This window comes from Thermobia domestica, chromosome 1, assembly GCF_964235325.1.
Source record: "Thermobia domestica chromosome 1, izTheDome1.hap1.1, whole genome shotgun sequence".
In the NCBI taxonomy this organism is placed as follows: domain Eukaryota; kingdom Metazoa; phylum Arthropoda; class Insecta; order Zygentoma; family Lepismatidae; genus Thermobia; species Thermobia domestica.
In genome coordinates, this window is record NC_137454.1 from 44,569,793 (window position 1) to 44,592,083 (window position 22,291).

Genomic DNA, 22,291 nt, shown 5'->3' on the forward strand with positions numbered 1-22,291 from the left:
ACCTTTGGTGCGAGCGGTCCCGGGTTCGATTCCCGGTGGGAACACTCGGTCGAAACGGTGTAATAGATTTTTTTAGAGTCCAGCCATCCTGAGTGAGGTTTTCCCGCTGTTTTCCTCATTTAAACCAGGCAAATGTCGGATGGTACCTAACATAATAACCCCAGGCCGCTTCTTTCCTTGACCATTCCTTTCTTCTTCTGCAATTCCCTGCACAATGAGATCGACGAGGAATGTCATCCCTTATAGGTATGACGGACTAACATGGCCATGGGTGCCGAAAGCAGTGACGACGCCAGCTTTAAGTTCTTAGGGGGGCAAAGGAGGGGCAGATACATTTTCGGGGGGGCGGCTATTTGCCATACCAAAAACGACATATTTATTACGTTTGACTTATTTTACATTACATTGTGTATTTCGTTGCTGTTTTTATATTAGACCTATATGATTATAAATTAAAGTTAATTCAAGTAAAATTTGTAACTAACAAATAAGTAACGTCTGCAATAAAACTTTTGAAGCCTAAACATAAATTGAATTACTTTCACGTATGCTGCAAGTAACACATTCGTCTAGTAACTATATGCTACGTATCTCTCTCTCTCTCTCTCTATATATATATATATATATATATATATATATATATATATATATATATATATATATATATATTGAGAGAGAGAGAGAGAGAGAGAGAGAGAGAGAGAATTTACGAGGAGCTGCTGAAAATGTCTTAGTCCAATCCAGAAGAAGTGTAGGTACTAGGTAGAAAAATGAAACCGTAGTTTAGAGAAACATATCTCTGTATGTACAAATATAAATTTTCATATTAATAATGAAATTGTTATTGTTTCTCAGGCCTCTGAAGTGATTATGTGTGCCCAAACAACGAATTTCATGAACATTCAGATCCTAACATTTTTAACATTTTTGTTCCACCAAGTAGTCACCGAAGTAAATTAATTAGGAAATCAGTGAAACACCACGGGTCTCTCCTCCGTTATATACAGTGGTGAGGAAATAAGTGGCATAGTATAAACGTGGCGATTTCTCAACAAATTATGCTTTACATCCAGGATGATTAAAAGCAATGACTCTTCCCGAATTCATGGATGCAATTTGTGACATTATTCTTGAAAATTACAGCATTTCAGCCAGTGCTGGATATAGCCCGGGGCCGGAGGGCCTAGGCCACCCCAGTTTTTGAGTGACAAGAATAATTTAAGCTATTATTTATATAGTTTTTAAAGTGTATAGTAAATTCACGATATATTTATTATAGTCTGAGGTCTGGCTGCACCCCGCTTTCTCAGTTTTTACGTTCTTAGTAAAACTTGTGTCAGAGATTCTGGGCATTTCTTTGGAACTCGTCGGTAGCATAATTCAGAATGGCTTGGGTATGCGCAAGTTCTCGGCATAATGGGTTCCCAAAAAATCTGTCAGGAGAATAAAAGAGTGACGGCATTAAAAGTAGTCTTCTTCCAATTTGACCGTAATGCTAATCAATTTCGCTCACGAATAGTAACCATAGACGAAATATGGTTGTACCACTATGATCCTGAAACGAATCAATAGTCAATGGAGTAATAGCACTCATTTCTCCATCGTCCCAAGAAGTTCAAGACACAGCAATAGGTTGAGAAACTGTTTGCAACATTCTTCTGGGATAAGTATGGAGTCGTACTCATAGTCTACCTTTGCAACGGTCAGATATTTAATCCAGAATCTCTACATTACTTACAAAACTGAAAGAAGTTCAACGCTGCGCAAAATGAAAAGTAAGGAATTCTGTTTCTTCAGGAGAATACACCTGTCCATCGAGCCCCTGCGAACACAACTGACATTGCATAATCTAGGATTTTAATGTCTAGATCATAATTCTTATTCCGCAGATTTAGCTCCGTCTAACTATTACGTGCACTTATTTCCAAAACTTAAATAACACTTGAAAGGACGCCATTTTAGATCTGATGGGGTAGTGCTACGGACAGTGGTACGAGGAAATCTTCAGATTTTTTAACTTTTCTGCAAAAACTGGAGCACTGTACAAGGTAGTATATTGACTCTCGGGGAAAGTGTAGAAGTAAAATTTCACCAATCCACGTGCACTTCTTCTGGGTTGGGCTACGAATTTTTCAGCAGTTCCTAGCCAATATGGTAGACGTCACGTCAGTACTTTGAAACAAAATAAGTAAAGGAGCACTAGTATAAACCAATTACTAACGAAAGATCAGCACTCTGACAATACTTTTTATTGGGAATCAATTTAATACCATAAATTCATTATTATCATTTGCAGGAAGGGAAAACACAACTCTTTTTATCCCCTTCAAAAAAATTAAGCCCTGGTAGTTGCAAACTAAGCTGTTATAAGCACATCCTCTGAATATTGAAAGCCGAGAATAACGTTTCAGAAAAAAGAAGTTTTAAATAAAACAAAATATGAAACTGAAAACTTCAAACCTGGATAAATACAAACAAGTTACGTAACTGGTTTTACTTTTCATTTGTTTCCAATCGAAGTTGACCCAATGAGAAGAAAACAAGTCGACCAAATATACTATTGTTCGCTAGGTACAATAATTAGAAATCATAAGAAAGAAGTATAACTAAAATTTACCTCAAAAGGCGCTAAATAAAAAAAAAAAAAAAAAAACAGAAATATGCGTGCATACCCAGATACTCAAAGAAGAAAGCTTGAGAATTAATCTGCCACATACTAAATCAGGGGCGGATCCAGGAGGGGGGGGGGCGATCGCCCCCCCAGAAGAGGGAACTTTCTTATTTTATATATATAAATAAAACCCATCCCAAAGTTTGGAGCTTTTAAAAGTAGCAGTATGACAACAAACCGCCCCCCCCAGAAGTCGGTCCTGGATCCGCCCCTGTAGTAAATGCATGGAAAGTTCACTACAATTTGATAGTGAGATTGGTTATGATATTCATATAAAATACTACATGTAGAATGTTTAAAGATTGTAGGAGTCTGGGGGGGGCAGTCAGGGGGGCAGAAGTAGCTACTAGGGGGGCGCTCGCCCCCCTTGCCCCCCCTCTTGCGTCGTCACTGGCCGAAAGCTCAGAAATCTAATTCCTAATCCTGAATTTCGGAGCTACCAAACCTCGGAAGCATGACTGGAATTCGGGAAGAAACGCTGATCTTAACTCACGGAGAAATGCAAACAAATATTATCAAATTTTCTTTTTATGAATGAGGAAAATAAGTAAATCATTTATCAATTGTACGAAATAAAAATAGTGGAAAGTTCATAAGGTAATTTCAGTCGACAAAGTCACTAGAGAATCCACAAGATTTGAAAGGACGGACCCCTTCCGGTTAATGAATGTAGGCACCTAGTACAGCTTTCATATCAAAACAGAGTAAAGTAGTGTCACATGTATTATTATATATATGTACACTCTAGATCTTATTCCGTAGAGCATAGCTACTGACAAAGAATGTAAATACAAATCAAGCAATCTAAAGTCCTAAATTTCGATTTTTTAACATCAAGAAGTAAGAAACGAAGTATTTTGTGTTTCAGACCTTACATTCCATCCATAACCGTTTTTCTGTGACATAAGGATAGAATATAAGTTTTTAATTAAAAGAATGTGTATCGTCTCACACTCTTTGATGCAGAGGGCACATAGCTCAGGGTAGAGAGCTTATCTCTAGTGCGTTAGGTCCCTGGTTCGACCCCTGGCGAAGTAAGTTTGTGATGAACAACATCGTGTCCATTGGTTTTCTCGGGGGTACTCCCGTTTCCTCCCACTTTCTCATCCTATCTATTCTTCCATCATCATTCACTAGCTTTCATCGTCCTCTCTTAGCCAAAAGGGACGTTAAACTGAAAGATTTCGTTTTATTTCATTCTTCCTCCTCCTTGATGCAGCCATTTGTACAAAGAAATGAACCATACACTCTGGACCATATCGCGATCGACTTAAGAAAACTATGACCAGAGATATTTACAGTTCAAATGATGTGCCTCAACCGTAAGACGGGGTTACTTTGCACATCAGGCGTTACTTTGCACAAAATATGAAAAGAGTTTCACAGTCCTCTGTCGGTAAAAGCATTAACTTTAAAGAGCAAGTTTCAACTGCCACCGTAAGATAGAACATCTAACTGTATTTTAGCTATGATGTTGGCAGTTACCATCAGTTCTAATTACCGAGAGGGTTCGTTCTTGTAGAGGTATGGAAATCAGTCACTGTAAAGGCCGCCAAAATTTGAAACATATCACGTACAAGAATTTCCGTCAAAGTTAAGTCACTTTCGTAGAATACTACAGTGTATAATTTGCAATAGACTTTGATGCAATAGCTGACATTTAAATGTGAAACGTTTTAAAGCCATGAAAAAAGTAAAGCATAGAGAAGGCGGTTTCAGCCTCTACTCGAGGTTTCTTTGCACAGGTCCAAAATACCGCTTAGATAGGAAATTATTATTAGTAGAAACTCCTACATTCTAAATTTACGTACATTTCCTATTTAGGAAGATGCTGGAATGAATGTCTTGTTGGAAAATAAATTATGAACAGTGGCGGATCCAGAAGAGTAGTTTGATAGACGCTTCACTCACAAAGGCTTCGTTTTTTAGAAATCACTGGACTTTTTTAGAAATCACCGGGGAGGCTTGCGGCTTATACGCATAGGAATGACTAACATGAGATTTTTAAAAAAGAAATCCTGAAATTTGGGTGGGCTTCAGCCTGAAAGTTCCAAACTCAATAGATCTTCCACTGATTACGGTTGGGATGATATTTTTGGACATAAGGAATAACCGAGACAAATCAGTACACGGAAATTTTTTTTTTTTTCGTTCCTGAGTTGCTATTTTTGTGGGATATATACTATACTATTAGAATGTTGTTCCTTTGCCGGTACCAGAAGATACACACTTTTGTTTGCAAATATCGATAATTCAAACTAAGTACTGATACCGGTACCATCATTCTAATATCAATATTTCTAGACTGCATGCAATTTTGTGTAGAAAGTAAAATGTATAAATACTGAAGGGGAAAAATGCACAGAAAAGTTATGTTCGCATGTCGAACATACTTTTTTGTATGTTGTGCAAAGTAACCCACTCATGGGGTTACTTTGCACCAAAGTTTATATTTCAATAACTATGGTCATACTGAACGTTTACTAATGAACTTGCACTAATGTTTTCCTTATATATCTAGCTATTATATGTTTAAAATACAGTGTTCTAAATCATTACGTTTGTAAGTTACATGCGATTTTCTTTAAAATTGCTTAAATCTTGTGCAAAGTACGTTAATAAGCAGTCTTACGGTGTCACTTTTTTTTTTTTTTTTTGCCTCTGCCAGGTTTGTGTCACACAGACTAGGTCGACCAAAAAATGGCTATTTCTATTTTCTAATGAATTAATGAAGAAAGTAAAAAAAAAAAAAAATTGGAGAGGGTGGTTGCCCCATTCGCCCTCACCGTGGATCTGCCAGTGGAGAGACTTGAGCCATTTGGGCTGATAAGATTTTTTTTTCTTGTAAGTATTCTTGCTTTTGCATGTTGAATAAAATTTATTCGGGATTTTGTTATTTTATCAGTGGCGTATTTACGATTTTGTTTCGGGGAGGGCTTTGCCTGAAAATGTGAAAATTCTGCAAGATATTTCATATACTTTACGATAGTAAGTAAGATTTCGGGGGGGCTTAAGCCCGGAAGCCCCCCCTAAATACGCCACTGATTATTATTAACACTAACTTCTCCCCAGGCTAGCTTTGAACTTTCTTTTCCATATATAATCTCCGTTGTCGCAAAGCGTTATATAAGCACAAACAATCGACAATCCCATTTTTAGCGGCCTCTTTACATTGGCCTCTCCGATCACACGTCTCACAAGCTCTACACCTTGATTTCATCACAGTACTTACCGTAAATTAAGGATATATTAGTAACTGGTAACAGTGTTCCGTTATTAATAAGTAATTGTTATTGACTTTCTTCAAGGTTATTTTGCTCGTTCCTCACATGACAGACACAATTGTTACGCTTGGCACAATTGCTACAACACGACTGCAATTCAGAACTGAGAACCGTCTGCTATTGTGCGCATTCTATGTTGTATGATAGGCATGTAACACATTGTACGTGACATTTGAGTGATATAAATCGTTTTTATTGTCGAACTGTATTGATCATTTTATGATTACACCTTTTTTTACACTTTTTTTTTTAACGATCAAGAACAAATATTATCAATTAAGTTACAAGAAAACTTTAATACCAAACTGATATGAATCTTAATGAGCCATTTCAAGCTCATATGGAACTCTTAAGGAAATCCAAATCGTTAACATATTATTGTTTACTTTTTTTTGTGAATAAGTTTCCTTCCTTACTGCACTGTAAACGTCACTACTGATACTTATATAAGAGCTCAACCACTCTTTAGAAAAAAATGCAAGAAATGTTGTCGTAAAAATCCACCGAAAGGAGATTAAAAGTGGAATTAATACCCAAGATAGTCTTGGAAGTGATTGTTAAAAATTTATTTCCCTAATAAATTGGCAATAATTAGATTTTGTGTCATTGCTAAACATGAATTCAGCTTTTAATGAAACAGAGCGTTTTTAGTCTTAATCGACTGAATGGGAATAAATGAATTCTTTAATTTAAAAAGCCAACACAGTAAAAAATGGTTGTTAATTCAACTCAATTTTAACACAGGGCAGTGGTTCCAGCGTGACTACCACTAGTTCAACACATGCCGTTAGTTCAACACATACCCCGCGGTGTTGGCGTTTAACACAGAGGGTGTGTGAAGTCTTTATCACACAACCGGTGTTGAACCGTGCCGTAAGCGTTAATGAACCACAAAATTACTCCCCAGAAATATGTTAAATCCCTTATATGAGTAATTTGTTTACATTATGCTGTCAAAAAAAAAAAAAACTTTAAACAAGTAAAAAAAATGTACTCCAGTGGAGGGGGGAGGGGAGCACGAACCACCAACCTTTCAATTACTAGTCGCGTGCTCTTCCGACTTGGCCACGGAGGCGATGAAGAAAACGTCGCTTGTACAGGGATAAATTGTTGAGGTATTTTGAATTTGGCTAATCAGAGTGCTCCTTTAAGCCGTGTATATTCGACGATAACCGTTTGGGATAAGATAAAATCTGCTCGCCATGTAGACCTAATTTTATAACAAAATGACGACTGTCTATTTACTTTATTTTATAGTTCTTCCATATTCACTTTCAAATGATCGGCGCCAGTTGCCATCTAATAAAGTTGATGCGTTTGTTGCTTCTAATACACAATCGCTTAGAAAAAGAAGCAATAAATGCATCAAATGTGGGAGATGAATTTAGAACACCTAAATGGCACATGCCTAGCACATCTTGTGCTGTTAGGGTTTCTTCGGAAACATTATGTAAAACAGTTGAAAACACATCGCGCGGTTTGCATTTTGAAATTTTGCGTATACCTGGATTTGTTTAAGTATTTCTTTCTACTGTGTTTGTCTGTAGCTTCAATTCACAACCCTTTATAATTAGATGCCCAGCATATTTGGCAATTACGCAGAAAACTACACCGAAGAAAAAAATGAAATTTTACGTCCCACGATTATGCCGATTAGGCTAAAGAAGACGGTGATGATGAGAAATGAATGAAATGGTGGAATGAAGAAAGTGAGAGGAAATGAGAGAACCCCGAGAAAACCCACGCACACTGTGTTTGTCCACCACAAAGTTCACTTGACGGGGGCTGGGATCGAACCCGGGACCCCAAGCACCAGAGGTGAACGCTCTACCTCCATGATCCTTTCAATGAGATATCAAATTACATACCGTACCATTTAATTTTTTGGCTGCCTTCCGGGGACCGATGATAGGGGACCTTACTTTTTACATTGTGAGAGTTGTAGAGTACGAGCACTTACAAGGGAAGTATCATTGAGCTCATATCGAAACCTACCGTAAAATTTCACTCAGAGGAAGGAACTCGTACAGAAAGACCACACACGAAAAAGCAGCTGCGTTTTTGAAGTGGAATTAAAATGGCAGATTGAAATGTCGCGCATCCAAGTCGACAATTGCACAATACGTTCAGTACCATCCCTTGTAAACTGCCTGTTAATAATTGAAAGTAAATAACAACAATGTGGGTACATACTAAACCTAAGGGGAAGTCGTATGGTAAGATGAACCAGCCATCTTGAAATCCGCCATCTTGAATGCAGGTCAAGTTTTGTAAATAGGAATAGGGCAATATGATACATAATTTTGGGCTAGAATTTAAGCAGAAAAACAATGGTAGCAATAGTTTTAAGATACGTACATTTGATAAAATGTTACAGGCATATTTATTGTGTATGTTTCCATGTGCATAACTTCCGAATGAAGCAGCTGTTCAAAAATAAGATGTCGCTATTGAAATGTAACTACTACTCGATAATTTCGTATTATCTGGTCTCTCTCCGCTCCTATTCAACTGATTTGAACCAAATTTTCGGGGTAGTCTTTCAAAATAATTTAGTTGTGACCACCATAATTTCAAACAAATCAGAAAACATCTACATGGTGTTTAAACTATTTTGTACTTTTCCAATGGAATTTTCGTTTTGTGCGGCTTGTGTCTCCGCGCCTATTCAACCAATTTGGACCAAATTTGCCGACTAGTCTCCTACAAGTGTGTAGCTTTACTCAGCAACATTTGAGACAAATTGGGAAAATATAGAGGGTGTTTCCTATATTTTTGTATTTTACAAATTGTTGGACAGCTGCTTCATTTGGGAGTTGTGCACATGGAAACATACACAATAAATATGCCTGTAACTTTTTATCAAATGCACGTATCTTAAAACTAGTGCTACCATTGTTTTTCCTGCTTAAATTCTAGCCCAAAATCATGTATCATATTGCCCTTTTCCTATTTACAAAACTTGACCTGCATACAAGATGGCGGATTTCAAGATGGCTGCCGTCAAGGTTCACCTTATCGTACGACTTCCCCTTACGTATAATATGTACCCACATTGTTGTTATTGAGTTTTTATTATTAACAGGCAGTTTACGAGGGGTGGTACTGAACGTATTGTGCAATTGTCGACATGGATGCGCGACATTTCAATCTGCCATTTTAATTCCACTTCAAAAACGCAGTTGCTTTTTTTTGTGTGTGTGATCTTTCTGTGGGACCTCCTTCCTCTGATTGAAATGTTACGGTAGCTTTCGATACGACCTCATTGATACTTCCCTTGTTAGAATCTGTAAGAGAACTAATATAAATTTTGACTTTAATTATATAAGAGATGTAGATTTGAATTATTAATGGAATCTATGGTTGACCTGCTTCTATTCTGTTTTTTATTTTTATTTTTGAGTCTCATGGGAAGACTTGTGTAATTAAGTTGCAACACCAGTAAACGACAGTGATTTATTATAACATAACACTTAAAATAAAATGAAATTTTACAATCTAGTTTAAATTCAAAAATGAATAAATATAAAACCTTGTCTGATTTTTAATGTTACAATATTAAATTATAATATGGTATTGCATGTGAATTTATTTGTGTACCTATAAAGATGTAAGAGTGAAGTGAGAAGGAGGGAACGATTATGAATATTCTCGTTTTCACTCAAGATTATACACAAGTGAATTGTGCGTAAAATTGTAATAGAAAATTATGAGTTTTCGGTAGTTAACTCGAAAGATTTTTAAGTAGTTTTTTCGTAGCAAGAGAACATAGGAAATATATGATTTTAAACGAATTTCTAATATAATAAGTTTCCACTAACTTATTATATTACATAACAATGTCGAGTTAAAGAACATAAAAGTTGTGCTTTTAAAATCCCACGTGAAAGATCACAGAAGTTTAATTTGATTTGATTTTCAGTTTAGCGATCATTTCAGCTGCGAGGCTATATGAGACGTGAAATTACAGCTTAACGTGAGATCCGAGTCTTCCACCCTACACTCCTAAAAGATTCTTTCAATTTTAAGAAAGGGTCATAGCTTTCCCGGCAACATATCCGTAATTGCGCCAATGCCAATGCTAGATTTAATTATTACTAACAACACGAAACAGATACACTCCTTTGGAATTAGTCCACCCATTGGAACATCGTAATACACGTCACTCTCAAGCTTCGTATAATATTCAAAACTACCGGTAGAGTAATTCAGTATCGTTCTTATGCTTCATTTAATACCGAATCGTTTTATCATGATGCACAAAATTACAACTGGGATAAGATTACTCAAATGGAAACAATAGATAATAAAGTTGAATTTTTACAAAAGTATTCAAGTAACACAAAACTTTTAATGACGTTACGTGACCGTACTTACAGAAAATATAAAAGAACGAAGATTCAGTTGCATTGGGAGGATTACAGACGCTTACGTAACTTCTCAACTACTGTTATTCGACAAGAAAATACTGCGTATTTTTCTGATCGTATGAGGTCTATTAATGATGCACGTAACATATGGAAAACTTTACATGATCTTGGTGTAGGTGAAGGCAATTCATGCTTAATTCTTCCGGACGATATAAACGACATTGAAGCTATAAATTCACATTTCACAAGTGTCTATAAAATGTCTGAGACAAACACTGAAACACTTGATCAACAAACGCATTGGCTTGCATCGCGTAGAAGAACAGACTCTAATTTCAATATCTCTAAACTTAAACAATAAAACTTCTCTAAGATTTCTTTGGGAACTGCGGTAATATGGAAACTAGTACTTTCTCTACTCTAGGTCCATATTCCTTGCTTTCAAAGACCGTTAAACTTCATTACAGTAACAGTCTGACCTACACCTGGTTTGGACTCTCAACACGCAGAGAAATTCAGATAGGAAACAACTAAAATCTTAAAGGATTGGTAAACTTAGGGAATTAGGAGTAGCAGCCGTCACTCATGGCCCAGCTATTATTACGTCTATCATTTAAGACTAGGTTAGAAAGGTAAACCGCACACTCTAATAGTTTCGTACACGAAAGTCGCAGTGTGAACATAGAAACACTAGCCAGGCTTCACTACCGCCTGACTGTATGGGGATCGAACCCAAATCGCAACCTGGATTCAAACATTACACGGGAAAAACCTCCAGCACCTGGAGATTTCAAAAACCTAAGTATCCTGGGTTCACTCTCTCCCTAGGATCACCTCAAGAGCAAATTACTTTTCACTCTTCCTAATCATTAAACTAGAGCTCATTTAAGCCATTATTCTGACGTACAACTCAAAAATTCCTACTTAATTCTTTAATTCCTACTCCTATCTCAGGAATTCACCTAAGTTATGGCCAGAGACCACTCTCTCTAGCGGGACTGGGAGCCAAGGACTAACATATCCACTGGACATCCAGTAACTAAACTAAATGACAACTCCCGAAAAAAAAAAAGCTTACTTGCTAATTTCCTTCGGACTGAACAACCACCAGTATAGTCCTCTACTCCACAGGCCTCCTTAGCTGAAACAGCAAAAACTATTTAAAAAATCCTCCTTTTTATATGTTTTGCCGGGGACAGAAACAATGAAGAAAAAATTTAACTTAGCAACGGTTCAGAAAATTTCTACAGCAATGGAAAATCACTGGAAAAGCAAGCAACAAAAAGAAATCTTCAAAAAACTAGCCTCTCTACCAGGTCTATAATCAAATGGGCGCGAGAGTAATATTCGATCTAACTGAAACTTAATCAAAAGAAAAAAAAGTAGATATATAAATGATTGGGATAATTCTGTAATTGATATTTACATACAGTTACATATTATAAACATAGTAAAATTATATATTACACTATACTTAGATGAAATAAATAGTGTCAGGCCTGACTTACTAATTAATATACACAACTTAATTATATATATACAGGGTGGTCGTGCATCAATGACGGATAATTCAGGTAAAAACAAGCAAAAAATGTCATATGAACATTAGGTGAATGCGGCTTCGTTTGGACGCTAGAGGCGTCTGAAATGTCACCTTCCGAGGCGGCAATTTGCAATATCTCAAGAACGGAGAGAAATACGAATGTCGGGTCAAAAGATATCAAAGGAAACCCATCCGAAGAATCCAATTATGCACAATTGATGGTGAAACAGTGGCGGCGCTAGAGGGGGGCACAAAGAAAGTGAATGAAACATGGAGAAGAGTGAACAATTTACACTGAAAAATTGTAGAAGGGGATGTTACATGGAACATGCAGCAACAAATGTTAATTAACAAAGGCAACAATGGCTACGCTATAGGGACACTATGGGAGGCGGAATGTAGGAATACAGTATCTTTGTAACGGAAAGAAATAGGAATGCCGGGTCAAAATATGTCAAAGGAAACCCCATCCAAAAAATCAGTTGTGCATAAGTGATGGCGAAACAGTGGCGGCGCCAGGGGCACAAACGAAGTGAATGCAACGTGGAGAAAAGTGAAAATTTTACACTGACAAACTGTAGGAGAGGATGTTACATGGAGCATGCAGCAAGAAAAGTTAATGAACAAAGGCAACAATGTCTACGCTGTAGGGACACTATGGGAGGCTGAATGTAGGAATACAGTATCTTTTGAACGGAGAGAAATAGGAATGTCGGGTCAAAAGATATCAAAAGGAAATCCCATCCGAAGAATCCAATTATGAGCACGTAGTGCGGAACAGTGACGGTGCATGGGAGCTACGAAGAAAGTGTTAAATACTCTTAGTGATGATATGTGTAAATCGTACAAAACCCATACGGAAGATGAGGCCCAGTGTACTGTAAAAACAAGAGGTATTGTACTTACCGTGATCAACATAATGTTGTTTTAAAGAAGGTGTTCAATATGTCCTCCTTGTTCTTCGAGACAGACAGTTACACGATGGCGTAAGGATTCTCTGACTTTAGTCAATAACGCTGGAGTTTGCCGTAGTGTGGCAAATGCAGCTCATACACGCTTGCGAAGATCTTCGAAGCCATACACGGTCTGTGTATTATGAGACTCTTCACGTAACCCCACAGGAAAAGTCTAGGGTATTCAGATAGGGTGAACGTGGGGGTCATACTCCTTTGTTTCCACGATCTATCTACCTGCGTGGATTTTTTCGTTCAGATATGCACGAATAGTGGGACATGAATGGGAAGGGACGCCATCATGCATAAACCACATACACTGTCATGTCCTCAGTGGCATGTCTTTAAGTAGAATAGGTAGGCCCTAGGTCAGAAACTGGAGATACGATATTGCTTACGTTCAATCGCTGTGGTAAGAAGTGTTATTTCACAACGCCGTCATCAATAATACCAGCCAATACATGGAATTGGAAATGCTGATGATGCTTTGTCTCTACAATTGCATGCGGGTTGTTGAGGTCCATCGATGGTCATTGCGAACATTTGTAATGCCACCCGGTATGAATGACTCATCCGAGAACAACATCTGTGCAAGAATTTTTCTCCGTGTTTCATTCCCTTTGTGCGCCTTGGGCCGCCACTGTTTCGCCATCACTTATGCATAATTTGTATTCTTCGGATGGGTGTTCCATTGAAATCTTTTGACCCGACAATCCTATTTCTCTCCGTTATACAGATATTATATTCGTACATTCCGCTTCCCATAGTGTTCCTACAGCATAGCCATTGTTGCCTTTGTTCATTAATATATGTTGCTGCATGTTCCAAGTAATATCTCCTCCTACAATTTTTCAGTGTAAATTGTTCACTTTTCTCCATGTTTCATTCACTTTCTTTGTGCCCCCTCTAGCGCCGCCACTGTTTCGCCATCACTTATGCATAATTGGATTCTTTGGATGGGGTTTCTTTTGATATCTTTTGACCCGACATTCGTATTTCTCTAGGTTCTTGATATATTGCAAATTGCCGCCTCGGAAGGTGACATTTCAGACGCTTCTAGCATCCAAACGAAGCCGCATTCACCCAATGTTCATACCTGTAGATTCATCTCCCGAATTTTGCGTCTTTGATGCACGACCACGCTGTACATTTAATATTAAAATATATCATGCATAATCAAGCAAGGTCACGAAGTACTCCTTGCAATAGCAATATTGAAAGTTTCACACTGTAAACGAAACAGAAGTTAAGACTGCAATACACAATATCAAGTCCAACGCATGTGTGTTTGATAGAATAACAGGAAAAATGTTTCGACTGTCTGTACCGTTTAACTTCACTTACTCACACAGTAAATCACTCATTAACTCAAAGTTGTTTTCCAGAATTGTAGAAGCGAGCGAAGGTGGTTCAATTGTCCAAGAAGACAGTCGTACAGTCGCTTGATGAACTTCATCTCATCAGTATACTCCAAATTATCTCCAAAATACTAGAAAAGGTAGCTTTTCAGCAATTAACAACTTATATCAACAAAAATGAAATATTGAATATCACTCAATCCGGCTTCCGTAAAAACCATAGCATAACCACGGCCCTTTTAGAAATTAGAGATTCCATTTTAAATTCAATAGAAAATTCAATGGTAACAGTTTTGGTCTTGTTAGATCTTTCGAAGGCTTTCGATATGGTAAATCATAAACTCCTACTGGCCAAAATGAAATATTACAACTTCTCGGAATCAATTATTAAATGGTTCTACAGCTATCTCTCTAGTAGACAGCAACAAGTAATACTATATACAGCAAAGTCTCAGGTATCTAACCCCATCCCTGATGAAAACAGGAGTGCCACAAGATTCAATATTAGGCCCTCTATTATTTTCACTCTTTTCTGCAGATATTTCTAGAGTTATAAAGCATTTATCAGTTAACTTCTATGCAGATGATATACAGATCTTCATCAGTAGTACACCTGAAAATATTATGGACAACATAGAGTTACTTAATAGGGATCTTTCAGCTGTTAGCAACTTGTGCCTTAAGAATGGTCTTTACTTAATACATTAAAATGTGTTTTCACTGTATTGGGAACATCACATCAATTGAGCAATTCAACCCTGATGACTAAAAATAACTGTAGTAGATTCCAAAATTCCATTTTCTTCCTTTGTAAAAGATCTAGGCTTAATAATAGATCAAGGGCTTAGCTGGAACAAACACATTTCTGAACAGTGTATTAAAGCTAAACGCATCTTACGACAGCTTTATAAACTAAAGGGCTATTTGTCGCAAGAAACAAGACTATATCTTGTTAACACTCTCATTTTCATTTTGTTCGATTACTACGACTCAATATATGGTAGCTCTCTCTCCACTCAAAATACTAGGGCAATTCAGAAAATACAGAATTACTCTATACGCTTCTCACTCAATTACAGAAAGTCTCAGCATATTCTTCCGGTACTTAATGAATACAATATCCTAACCATGTCCCGAAGACGATGTCTCCGCTACTGTTGCTTACTATACAAAACAAATTCACATAAAGCACCACCTTATTGCAAAGGGGCCGCAGTGGCTCAGTGGTAGAACGTTCACCTCTGGTGCTTGGGGTCCCGGGTTTGATCCCAGCCCCCGCCAAGTGAACTTTGTGGTGGTCAAACACCGTGTGCGTGGGTTTCCTCGGGGTTCTCCCGTCTCCTCTCACTTTCTTCATTCCACCATTTCATTCATTACTCATCATCACCGTCTCCTTTAGCCTAACCGGCATAACCGTGGGACGTAAAACTCAAAGATTTCATTTCATTTTTTCATTGCGCAAAATTTTCGGTCGCCAGGTCGCCATTGGCGACTAAAAATTCAGAGTTGGCGACCTGTGTAGTAGGAATGGTTTCTGCCTAAACTCACAGGGCATCGCAGTTTCTGTTCTGCACGAAAATAATTGTCACTGAGAGAGAGAGAAAATGAAGAATGTGAAGTTTTCACAACGTTGTAATTCGCCCCTGCTTTCCCACCCTCAATCGAAATGGTTTGTCTCCGTGGGTGGGGGGACATCTCGTAATTTGTACGTGAGATATACTGGCGATTATCACTTTTGGATTGATGATTGCCACTGACTTTGAATTTTTGGGCCCTGATGTAATGTATTTGCTTATTACTGGAGACCGGATGCTTAGGCATTAAAAACCTGGAAAATAGGCAAGCAAATAAGCGCTTAAAATTTCAAAAATAAGCAGTGAAATAGGTACTAAAATCAGTGATGTCCATGACGCACCCCCCCCCCTCAATTGTCTATCCGTAGGTGTTCTTCCATGAAAAAAAAAACTTTTCGATTAATTTTTACACACCCTCAAGCATATTTATATAGATTTTTATCCCCCAAATATTTCAATGACGCAGTTTGCGTCATAGCCCCCCCTTGTGGGCACCCCTGCTAAAATGTAACTCGAAATAATGAGAATAAATACTTAATACAATTAAAAAATAGATTCAAGTCATGGATAATGTTCAAAAGATATACAAACATAACTGTTTGTTAATATCTTCTTTTACTGTATATATGTAAAAGCTTGGTGTGCATTCCATATATACATATTGTAATGTACAGTACCATGTGCTTTTGTTTACAAACACCCCTATATGTGTAGGCTATGTGTGTTATTTATATTATTTAAATTACATATTTTTCCAATGAAGGCTTATTTTGAAGAAAATGCATAGAATATGCAAGATTAGGCACAAAATAATTATTTAGGCAGTAAGGAGCGAAATAGGCAAAATAAAATTGGCTTAAATCGAAACTATAAACCCTCATATAAACTTTAAAACGTTATTTTTGATCGTATCTTTAATACAAGAGAATAGGTATTTTGCCGGTCTCTACTTATTACATACTGCATGCAAGAAGAAAGAAAACACTGATCATACATGAATTAGAAACTTCAACCGGAAAGAGGCTCGAATCTTGCAAACGGTGCGAGATATTGGAAAAATAATCGAGAAAATCTCCCCTTTATAGTATCCTTTGCCGATTTTTTTTTTTTTTTTATCACGAGGTTTTTGTCTGTAAAGGGACATGTACAGATGTTATGAGGAATGGCAAGGAGATTCATGCTCATATGCGAATGATGCGCTGTGTAGAGAGCGCAGGTTCAGTTAGTCTATACATTAAAATGCTAGTTTTATATGTTTGTCTCCAATCCTTTCGAGAATGAGATCTCGAAAACGACAAGTGTTAGAAACATACCGTTTTCGCTGGTCGATTCTAAATTTTGTGTAGTGTCTCCAGTTCTAATTGAATATTTTTAAAAAGTGACTCTTATTTCTTTATTACATTTTTAAGGGTACACTGGAAGTGTTGAAATTTAAAAAACTAAAGCATCATATCCTACGAGCTATACATTCCAACACCACATATCTGTATACAGAGGTTGTATATATATCAGGCGTTTGTTTGTTTCATGGCCCAAATGATAATGAAAACCGAAGGATAACCATTTCTCCACTCTAACGGTACGTTGAATCTTTATTGTTTGGAGTGTTTTGTCCAATGAATTCCATATATCACTGACATTATAATTAATTGTGTATGTAATGTATTTGCTTATTATATACTGCATGCAAGAAGAAAGAAAACACTGATCATACATGAATTAGAAACTCCAAGCGAGAGTAGGCTCAAATCTTGCAAACGTAGTGAAACATTGAAAAAATAATCGATAAAATCTTTCCTTTGTGGTACCCATTGCCGATTTTTATCAAGACATCTTTCACCTGTGTCTGTAAAGGGACATGTCAAACGTTGTGAGGAATGACAAGGAGATTCATGCTCATATGTAAATAATGTGCTCTATAGAGAGCGCAGGCTCAGCTAGTACATACTATTTTTTCATTTCTAATCATCACCATGTAGTTTCGTCCCTATCATCGATCATCGATCTAAAAGCCCTGGATTCACCTTCATCATGAAGCAAGGACTGAACGAAAACTGTTTTTATATATGGAAAAATTTCGCACCTTAGAAGATACATTGTGAGGTTTCGCTACCTTAGATGCGGCATTCAGTCAGAAAATTTACTGTTTGTAAAGAGGAAGATAAACTTCAAGAAATAAAAATCGAAAATTTTGACCACAACCAGGTACATCTTCCCCCTCCTCTAGTAACGTCCTTAGGAGCATGGTAGCTCAGTGGTAGAGCGCTTACTCTGGTGTGTGGGGTCCCTAGTTCGATCCACGGCCAAGTAAGTTTGTGGTGGACAACATCGTGCTCGTGGGTTTTCTCGGGGTACCCCCATTTCCCCCAACTTTCTCATTCCACCAATTATTCCGCCATTATTCACTTGCTTTAATCATCGTCTCCCTTAGCCTAATAGGCATAATCGTGGGACATAAAATTCAAAGATTTCCTTTCGTAATGTCCTTACAAGCTCCAAGGCTACAGTTTAATAAGGGATCCGACTCTCATATAAGCAGACACCTATGGAGAATCGAAGTCAAATTGTCCTGCATCAAAGGCACGTATGGCAGCAACATAGCCACTAAAGAGTTTATTCTTTTTTTTCTGAAAATGAATTCTGTTACGTAAAATTGGCTGTCTATTTTGTTTTTGGTATAAATTGTTTATAAATCATAAATAACTGAAATATTTTTTGTGAACAATCGTGAACAATCGATTTCCACGGTTCATTTTCGATTTCCGAATTTTTTTTTCTTCAAGAACGTGAAGTTGTCACCGCCCATTTTGTTTTTGGTATAAATTGTTTATAAATCGTGAAAATTGTATGTGAAGAATCTTGAAAAAAATTATATAGATGGTTTATTTTCGATACCGAAAAGTGGGTTCTGCACGTGAAGTTGGGACCGCCCATTTTATTTTTCTATATACAGTTTAACTTCGTTAATCCGAATATTTGTTTGATGGAGCTGTTCGGATTATCAAAAAGTTCGGATTACTAAGAAATGTTAAAAGAAAAACGCCCGAAACAAGCCCGAAACATACGTACATAAGTTTACTGACAGTGTACGTACGTACAATAAATTAAAAAAAAAAAAAAAAAAAAAAAAAAAAAAAAAAAAAAAAAACAATAAAGACCTACTACAAATTGAAACTTTGTATGTTACTGTTCTTTAAATACTACAGTACAGTAACTTTATGTAAAAATGTCATTTGAAAAAGTTTTTAGTCGTTCTCTGACCTGCTTTTTGATGGACTTACGAAACGCGCCATCACGCAGTTGACAAACGGTTGCATTGTTGTAACATGAACATCTAAAAAAAATACAGTACTTATGTACAGACGATGACTGAAGGCCGTTCGGAGTACTGTGCGTGCGGATTAACGGTTCTTTTTTTTTTTTTTTTTTTTTACTGTAAATTGTTTACAGATCCTGAACAAACGATCTGCATGGTTTATTTTCGATTTTCGGAAATAGGTTCTGCTCAGTTCACTTGTGCCTTATAGAGGTCACTGTGGGACTATCAACAAAGCTTGATAACGTACTAACGATTGTTGAGTTGATTTTTAGTTTAGCGTCCCTTTCAGCAACGAGGCTATATGAAACGTGGACCTACTGATTAACGTGGAATCCGAACCACATGAGCTCCCGCCGGGAATCGAACCCGGGTCTCCCACGGCAAAGGCGCGTACGCTAACCGCTTAGCCACGAAGGAGCTCTAACGCACTAACGATGTACGACGCGTTTCGCACATATGGCAGAAGGTGAATAAGATGGAAGACTATTATATTGAAGGAATGTAACGTCTTTTCTTATGTTTATAAAGTTAGACAAGGATCCACTCCTTGTAAATTTATTCGTATTTTATACAGAAAACTATAAATAAGCACTAGCACTAAAGCTTTGTATACAATGCTAGTGAACAAACGTTGGTGAAGCTATAGAGGCAGTTGGCATTTCTTTTTAAAATTAACTATGTAAAAACCTATGTATATCAATAGTTGAATTAAAATATAAAGGCTCCGATATTGTCGGTTGATACGCCTTAGATAAATCATTCCATTAATAACATAAATTGATATAGGTAGACCAGGGGAAATGAGACCCGGGTTCGATTCCCTGTGGTTCATATGGGAGCTCATGTGGTTTCTATTGCCCATTAAGGTGTAGTCTCGATGCTAAAAGGAACTCTAAATTCTAATTCTAACTACCTAATCTCTTTTGCGACCCCAGGGCAGTGAGAAAAGGAACTGTTTTAATTATGAACTTTATACTTGAAAGCGGCTAAGAATAGGTAGAAAAGGAAATTACTTTATCACTAGAGTAATGATCTGATTAAAAAAATAAGTAAATTGATACAAAAGAAACAAAAGTACTATACGCCTTGAAGCAGAAGGTATACCCTAATCCCTATGATTAAGCAGCAAGTAATACCGTATACCCTTGACTACAGCCCAATGTAGAGGACCACTAGACATTGCGTAAATATATACTCATAACGAGCCAATGGTGGCCATGCTTGAGACTGAAGTTAAACAAACAATCTCCTGTACAGGTGTTATAAGATGAGTCAAAACCAACATTCTTTTCGTTCACCGAGTGTTGCGAAGCAAATATTTGCTTCATTCTTCGGGAAATCTTAACATATCTCTACTACTACTGCCTTGGAGAATCGCAGGACGGTTAATACTGAGTGGTATACTATCGTTTGTTTGCCAGAAGTAGTCAATACACTTAGATCTCACAACTACAGACATCGCACCATTTTAAATCATGACAGCTTAAATGCTGGAGCTAATGTACAGTAAATCATCTTACCTTGCTTACTCACCAAATCTACCCCAATGATTTTTTTTTTCTTATTTCCAAACACCAAAATCGAATGTGTATATATATCAGTATCTCAGAGTCGGGTGTCTACTTTTTTGAAAAGTTAGATTTCTGTATTGGTCTATAGCTAAGTAATTTTACACGCTATTTCCTGTAGAATGAAGTCAAAGTCCAAATTCTCATAGTTACGTAAATAGCGGGTATAAAAAGGTTGGATGTCATTAAACAAGTGTTTGTGGAAAAAATTACATTTGTATATGGGTCGAATAAAAAGTGATGCCAACATTGTTATAATTCGTGCCTGGCTTTATGCACAGAAGAACACCTTTTACATTCCTTCAACGTAATCGCCCCCATTTCTGTTACCTTCTGCCACACGTGTGGGAGGCATCGTACACAGTTAGTGCCTCCATCTTTGTTAATATCCCGCAAGAACCGCCACATGGCACGGATGACGATTTCTCTTGTATCGTAGTGCTTACCGCGAACTGGTTACTTAATTTTGGCGAAAAAATCATAATCGCACGGGTTTATGTCAGAGAAGTAAGGTGGATATTACAGTATCTGCCACTACCACTGACGCAGAAGCTTCATCACAGTGTTAGCTGTGTGACACCGTGCGTTGCCAAGAAGGATGGTGGGAGTCCGTATACGAATGTGCAGTCGCTTTCTCCAGAGTGCAGAACAAAGGAGTTATCGAAAGAAGATGCAAGACCAGGACTGTGTGCAGGTCGCGAGCAAGACATGTTGTTTGAGCGAGACGAACCAGGACTTTCCATTCATTGGATTGCCGCTTCACTGTGGTTCATATGAACGGACCCAAGTTTTGTCCAAAGTGGCCATTGTTTCAGTTTGCTGATCTGGTAAGATATCCAAGGCATTGCAACTTGGTGGAACCTAAAATGTCGTGCAGTATGGAACCACTGTTTTGTGGCACACGCCTACCTCCGCGGCTAACTCACCTGCAGTCCATGAGCGATTCGCATGCAGCAGAGCGGTAAGGAGCCATATTATGCTGTTGTGTGTCATGTTTATCGGAATCTTGAACGGATATCTTTGCCTTTACGAAATACTTTCCCCCATAGCGCCACTGTACGATACGTCAACGCTGGTTCACTATATGCTTTACGAAGTCCCTGAAAACATTATTGTGAACTGCGCCAGCGTGCTGCTTTAATCTTGACCCATGCAATCGTACGTCTTTCTGAAACATACTGTTATGGCGCTCCACCTTCCTCCTCTACTTCACAGGACTGCTACATTTTGACTGAATAACACATACGTTGTCATTATCACTCTCCACACTTCTCTTACGGGACTCCTGTAGTGCTGAGACACTCCTCTGAAGAGTAGTGTTGCCACTATTTATATCCAACCTATGTAATAACTAAAATTGTTTGGTAAGTGACTATACACTGATGGATCCATGCACTCTCCAAACACTACATTATATATAGTGTTTGCAATAATTTATTCTGCTTTGATGGAAAACTCCATATTTCAAGCCTACATTAACCATCCAGGAGGCAATCCGCCTTCTCCAAAGAACTTTCCTGGACTTTATATATCTGAGATGTATACTAGATGATACACATTAATAATTGTTTAAAGATGCAAACAGAGCAAATGTATAATAGTAAATTGAGAACTAAAAAGGTACATACAATTTTTGACCGTCTTCTTAGCA

The 22,291-nt window shown here is 37.5% G+C and overlaps 1 protein-coding gene across 1 annotated transcript in view; it reads right to left on the minus strand.

Moving 5' to 3' along the window:
• The window catches only part of LOC145681232 (transmembrane protease serine 9-like), a 140,975-nt gene extending 134,936 nt beyond the window's left edge, over nucleotides 1-6,039 (minus strand). Inside the window, exon 1 of the mRNA XM_081752818.1 lies at nucleotides 5,904-6,039. The gene's annotated coding sequence lies outside the window, so the exon portion shown is untranslated. The remainder of the gene's footprint in view (nucleotides 1-5,903) is intronic.
• Nucleotides 6,040-22,291: the final 16,252 nt, after the last annotated feature.